Source organism: Pelmatolapia mariae, unplaced genomic scaffold, assembly GCF_036321145.2.
Source record: "Pelmatolapia mariae isolate MD_Pm_ZW unplaced genomic scaffold, Pm_UMD_F_2 NODE_ptg000098l+_length_20126_cov_1, whole genome shotgun sequence".
NCBI lineage: Eukaryota > Metazoa > Chordata > Actinopteri > Cichliformes > Cichlidae > Pelmatolapia > Pelmatolapia mariae.
This window is the reverse complement of record NW_027051812.1, coordinates 13,246-20,126: the sequence shown is the minus strand read 5'-3', so window position 1 is coordinate 20,126 and position 6,881 is coordinate 13,246. Positions and strand designations below refer to the sequence as shown.

Here is a 6,881-nt window from a genome sequence, read left to right as displayed (position 1 = left end):
TTGACATCTTTGGTTCTTCATCATTTCCTCTCTGACAGTCTGCAATCTGAAATACACTTACTTAAATGTCAGTGTGACTGGTCTAATTTTACCTCATTCACCCATCCCACAGCTAATTGTGACCTATTTTTGTATCTTTTCTATTACCTGTAGGCTGCTCAAATTCACCCAAATCTCTTTTTCACCAAGCTTCACTGGAACCTTGATCACCACAGTGAAATTAAGCGCTCTTATATCATTTGTTACCTAAAACATGGGGAGAAAAGAAAAAGGCAGTCAAGCATTATAATGGTTAGGTCTAATTCACACAATGATATTTATTATATTTTATTATATTTTACCGTGACTGATTGTCGAACCGGTTTCTGCAGATTATTTATTCCAAAAGTAAAATTGCTGTAGCTGAGAGTGCTAAAAAGATATAATTTAAACATTATATGAATAATGTGTAAGACAAAAAAATGTTGGGTTGCAAATAATTTCTTTTGTTACAAATACAACAACACGTACTTTTCAAACATCATGAAAATGCTGTATTTCACAGCAATCTCTTTCATTTTGTAGATTTCACTTGTAGTTGCATTCTCCTGATTTCCACTGAAAGAGAGAAGTGAAATGATTTGTACTGTATCTGTGGGGTGTTTAAACAAGGAGTACCTAAATGACTAAATGAACAGTACCTGGTGGCATTTGCAGTGACAAAGATCTTTCTTGCAAGTTGACTCTTGGTGTCAATGCCATAGGAGACAATGAAGAAAGCCTTAATTGAAATAAAGGAGAGAAATCTGATTGTCTCACATCTTTTTACTAAACTGTGCAGAAGTGAGAGGAGAAAATTGCACCAAAAAAACAAACCTCAGTTTTGCTCTTAAAAATTGGCTTGTCAATAGTGCAGTCTGTCCTTCCTCGTGATAAACCATCTTCACTGTCCAAGGATTTGCACTCAATTCTTCCCTTTATTAGAAAATAAAATGACCGCTGGATGGATTGGAAGAGCAGCAGATCAGTGATGAACTGATACAGACTCGATCCTGATGCCTTACATGCTGAATGGTGAACTTCCTGTAGGAGAGTCGAGCTGGGTACGTGAGAATAACACGACTGTTGTAGGAGTTTTCTCCTCTGTTCTCCACTGTGACTGTGACATTCAAAAGCTCATCAATGCCCACTTTAACCTCTGAGGATCTGTGGAGTATGAAGGAGGATGAGAATAAAGGGAGAGGAAAACAGACTGCACTGTGTTGGTGAACATTCCATAAGCTAAATATAGCATGTGTTTGTGTTGAATTCTAACATACTATGTTAGAATTCAATATATGTAGTATGTAACATATATGCTGTGCTTCAATGCTGATGCTAAATACAATGTTTTATTATACTTTGTGTATTGTGTCAAATCTTTGAGCTCTTTAATGTATGAGACTTATGTATGTGTTGTATGTGAAAGGCCATAGTTGATAGTTTTTCTAATGTTTTTGAAAAATGAATGACTTTTGTATTATGTTTTATTAAGAACCTGAGGACCTAAAATGGAGGTGTCTGGGTGCCTTTGGTGGGGGCATTTGCGCTGTGGTTTTTACACACCCCTGGTTTAACCTGCAGATTAGTGTAAAGGTGTGTAGAGAAGAGATATGTGTGAACTGGCGATTTTTTGATGCTCTCTCCATCTAGAAGCCCATTTGCCCACTGGTGAACTGATATGCTGTTGATTAACTTTGTGTAAGTGGATTGATGCCTCTTTTGTTTCGTGTTTCTTTATTATTTTTGTCAAAAAAACAGCTTCTTGAGTATTTGAACCATGTCTCTGTATAAAGTATAATAGACCTTGACGCTTTCTTGGGGAATGGTAAAGTTTCCCTGTCTGTTGTATAATCACCCGGTGAAGCTGAAATCCACTTTCAGGTCATCGACACATTTGTTGTCAGTGCCGCAGTTGATCTCAAACCCCAACTGTGGAACACAGCATGATGTGAAAAGCGTTTATATTACACATTATTTACAGAATAAAGGAAACATAGGTGAATCTAACAAACGATCTGTGTGTTCTGCCATCTAGCTGTGCTTTTCCATTTTGTTAATGGGAACAAGATTTCTGTTAATATTGTTGATATGCTTTTGGAAAACATCAAAGTCCTCTGCATACCTATCCAACCTATCTAAGAATCATCTCAGACAGACACTTCATAAGATAGTAGATGTAGTTTGCTACTGCTGTTGAAACAGTTGAGAACTACACAGGCGCTCCCTAGGGTCAAAAACAACAAATACATAGACATAGAAAGTAAATACAAAAGTAGAAAACTGTACAGTTTTTAGTAAAGTTTACATTTACTAAAGGCATGTGCTACTGGAGAAATGTTGGCTCATTTATTTCCAGTACTTCAGTAGAAGTAGTGATAGTCAATTGCATGCCAACAATAAAGTTAATTCAGAAAAAGTAAGTTCAAAACTAATGCTGTGTTCTTCAGTTCATATCCAGCTAGTACATTTTTAAAGGTATTTACAGGATAAATTATTGTTGTCTGAGCCTGCTGAGCAAGACTTGGTCTGAGATTTGTGTTGGAAGGAAAACCGTCAAATGTGAATTTGAGCTCATTGGAAAGTTGATTGAGAGCATCGTCTGGGCAGGCCTGCAAAAGGACAGCAGTGTTAGATTTAGGTTCCGTGTTGGAAGACTCTTAAAAGCAAAATGGAAATCAAAATCTGCTGTTCACCAAATTGAGTTTGAACTATTGGTTATGTTAGTTTTTCTCTGATGTTGTTTTACCTCAATAAAGAAGTATACAGTTGAACAGTTTGGTGTTCATAAATCAACAATGACTGATCGAGACTCCTCTCGTTGTTTCCCACTATTATAAGCTCGGTTGTTTGGAGGTTTGCGAGTGGCATCCAGTGTAAATGTATAATTAATTCTTGTTTGAGCTGGAATAAATCAATTTAAAATGTTACAAATGTACATACACTAAAAAATAAAAACGGATGGGCTTTGAATTTGAAAAAGTGAGGAGAATAAAGAACCTCGATCAACTGTAGACACTCTGCTCATGGTAAAGCAGACTGTAGCTGTGTTCTCCGATGGTTTTGAGCAGGTTACATTCTGAGTAGGGATTTGGTTTGGGCTGAATGACACCTCAACTTCAACCATTACTATGGGTCTTGATCTGGAAAGAAGGAAAAACACATGTGGCAAACAACATTTGGCTTTTTAGTTAGTACAACAGCTGTCCTCCTTTTGGTAATTCAGGTCAGACTTCCAACAGTCTAATCTTTCCTTTGCTCTACTGACATTTGACATTTTATAAAACACTAATCATCAAATGTTTTACCTCATTTAGAAATATACTCTTTGAAAGAAAACAACATTTCTTTTTAATGTAATATTACAACAAATTGAACAGAAGTGTTGAATAACCAATACAATTCATCATAACTCATTCAACTATTTGATCATGTTAGCAGTGCTTATCTACATACTGTTGCTTCAAAACTTGACCTATATACATCTGTTCTGGTAATGTAGTCATTTCCTTTTTTGCATGGAAATCATTTTTTAGAACAAGGCTACTGTTATAAATTACACATTTCATTTTGAGACGATGTCTGTTTCACGCTTTGTGAAGTGGACACACATGCAGTAGTTGCATTACTGCATGCAAAAGTCGTATTACCGCATTACCAGCAGAAGGAGATAACATATGTAAAGGCAAGAAGTCGCTAGTGTACAAAAAAAACATATAAAGAACATTTAAAACGCCTTAATTGCCAGAAAAGATTAAGCTAGGTGGCTAATGTGTATAAACATGTAAATGTGTTAATAATGTCTGCTAAACGTTTTCCCGTGGTCATCATGTTGGATTGAAATAAAATAGCTCCCTCTGCTGTTACTTCAGCTTAATGCAACTTCTGCATCTGTGTCTATTTCACATCTTGCCGTGATACTAGGTTGCATCATGTAGACAGGAAAAAAAAAATGTATCTCATGATCAGGAAGGCTTTTGACATGACAAACTTTCACTAATATAATGTGACTTCTGGGAAAAAAATAGATGCCTGTTTTATCCTGCATATGTATTCCATTAAAGATTAAAAATCACTTTTCATGAATCATTTTATCATTTATAATGATTTATGATTCATTATTATATTACATAAAACCAATGCAAAGGTCTTCAAATTGACCTAAACTTTTGACCAGTGGTGCATTCATTTGACATTCACAAAGATGGTAGAAATACCACAGACAATAAGAACACATGACTGGACTGTCTTGGACTTACCTCAGTAAGACAACTGTGCCCTTTGAACCCACCGCTAAGTCAGGCAGTTGATCACCACTCTGGTCAAAAGATGACTGACTGATTGTGAGGCCAAAGAAGTTCCATCCTGACTGGACCGCAGATCCAGTAATTCTCTGTGTACATGGAAATATTTTATTTAAACAAACTTCATTGTACAGATATGGGCCTTCAATGATAAATGTGTTAAGACATTTTTGTGAGTTCTTTGATGTTGTGTACCTGTGAGTAAGTAGGACTGATTCTTACTCCTCCTTCATCATCGAATATGTAGATGCTGCCTTCACCATTATTCTCCAAAGGTGCTCCAACTGTCAAATCCCTGAATCCATCTGAGTTTAGTTCAGGCAGTACAGCAAGAGAAGAGCCGAACCTTCCTTTGACAGCTGCATGTCCTCTTAGTACTAATGGATCATCAAAATTACACTCCACAAACTAAAAGCAGGAGAGTGAATATTTTATGGTCAATAAAAAGTCAATAAATACAAGGATTCATTTAATTACAGTAGATAAAACTGTGATTTACCAAACCAATTAATCTGCAAACATAAACTCTTCCCTCTCTATCAGGCTCCATGTACAAGGTGGGCCATTTATATGGATACACCGTAATAAAATGGGAATGGTTGGTGATATTAAAGTCCTGTTTGTGGCACATTAGTATATGTGAGGGGGCAAACTCCTCAAGATGGGTGGTGACTATGGTGGCCATTTAGAAGTCGGCAATCTTGGATGTAACTTTTGTTTTTCAATAGGAAGAGGGCCATGTGACACATCAAACTTATTGGTAATGTCACAAGAAAAACAATGGTGTGCTTGGTTTCAACGTAACTTTATTCTTTCATGAGTTATTTTACAAGTTTCTGACCACTTATAAAATGTGTTCAATGTGCTGCCCATTGTGTAGGATTGTCAATGCAACCCTCTTCTCCCACTTTTCACACACTGATAGCAATACCGCTATCATCGCATCGAAAACCAGGGAACCAGAAGAGCCGTGGTACATGAGAGTGTTGTAGGTGACGTAGATATTTTCATACGGGTCGTTTTTGACCTCCTGATTGATTTCACAAAGACTGCAAAATTCCTCGCAGTCTTCTAAATTTTCATTATTCTCAGCATTCTCTCGTCTCTCTTTCGATGACGCATGTAGGACTCATTTTTTTCACTCCTCCTCCTGGGTGTCCGACGACACAGGCCTCGCCGTCTGATGGTACAGGCCCAAATCTCTTGAGGAGCCCTGGTGGCACTTTCTCTGTTTCTAGCTTAAGTATGACATAATCTAACTTATCGTTGCCGACAACCACCTTAGCGCTAAGGTTGTTCCTGTCTGATTCTTGGTCTTCAAAGTTAAAGACCACGGTAACGTTTACAAATTCACGCCAGTTAGGTGAGTTTGATTTAACCCAGTAGTCGAATAAGTGGGCGTTGGTCAAGACAAAGTTGTCAAATAGCACAAAGCCTGTGCCTTGCTTTATGAAGGAACCAGTTATGAGACAAACTGACTCGCTCAGTTCGAGCAGCAACATAACACTGCGAATTTCAGTAAAAGACAGTCGGCTCTTTCCAAAGGTCTCCTTCCCGTATTTCAGTGCTTCCTGAAAATAATTTTTAGGGAATCTACTCTCCATCCATCGTTTCAGACGCGGGTACTGCTGACAAAGTAGATCGTAAACCTCCTTACGGTCAATACTGCTGGCCGTTTCTTTGATTGACGTTTTTAGACTGAATCCGTTCTGCTGTGCTACATCTAAGACTGATGTCATTCCACTGCTGCGCTTTGCATTATTTGATGTGTGTGGAGGTTTCTGCTGCCCTGGGATGGCTACATCTTTTATTTCCGTATCTGCTCCCTGTGGAAAACATATTTGGAATTTCTTATTGTCCAGATGATCAATTATGTCTGTGCACTCAGTCTTACGTTCGTCGTTGATGTTAACCAGCTCAAAGGAGCCCAGGTCATCGGTGAAGCGACCGTCTCTTTTCAGAGCCTCGGCCGCAGTTATTCCCTTCTCCCCGTAAACACAAAGATACTTGAACTGTTTTAAAGCGTCATTTTTTAAAAAAACATCTCTCTTTTTTGGCATTTAGTCCTCACTCTGTACCGATGTAAAAGACAGAATAGTAATCTCTCGCCTTAACCATCTTCTTATATTTACTGAAAGGCCTCCGTGCAAGGTTGAACACAGTTAATGTTGCGTGTGCCATCTGAACTGGATTTCAGTCTGAACTGATGTCCGTGTGGGTCCTGCAGAAAATCAGAGTTGGAAAAGGTAGAAGTTGTTAATGTGGCATAATCTCTAATTCTCTAAAATAATCTCTTTAAAGCCATGATCCTTTTCTTTATTGCTTTCACTGGAGTGGGTAAATGAGTCTGCAAAGTTAAAAAAGAAAAAAACAGATTTACATTTATTGTTTATTACTTTTATTGGACATCATCCGATCCCATTTATACACATTAAGATATAAAGTGGATGAGAATGATATGGTTTTCTATTGAAAACACTGCGATACCTGACAGTTTGGTTGGTTGGTTTGGTGACCATTATCCATTTTGATGTATAGGCTTGCAGTTTAACTGCCACT

At 37.7% G+C, this 6,881-nt stretch overlaps 1 pseudogene; it reads right to left on the bottom strand.

Moving 5' to 3' along the window:
- Window positions 1-4: 4 nt before the first annotated feature.
- On the bottom strand, window positions 5-5,007 carry LOC134622617 (integrin alpha-M-like; annotated as a pseudogene).
- Window positions 5,008-6,881: the final 1,874 nt, after the last annotated feature.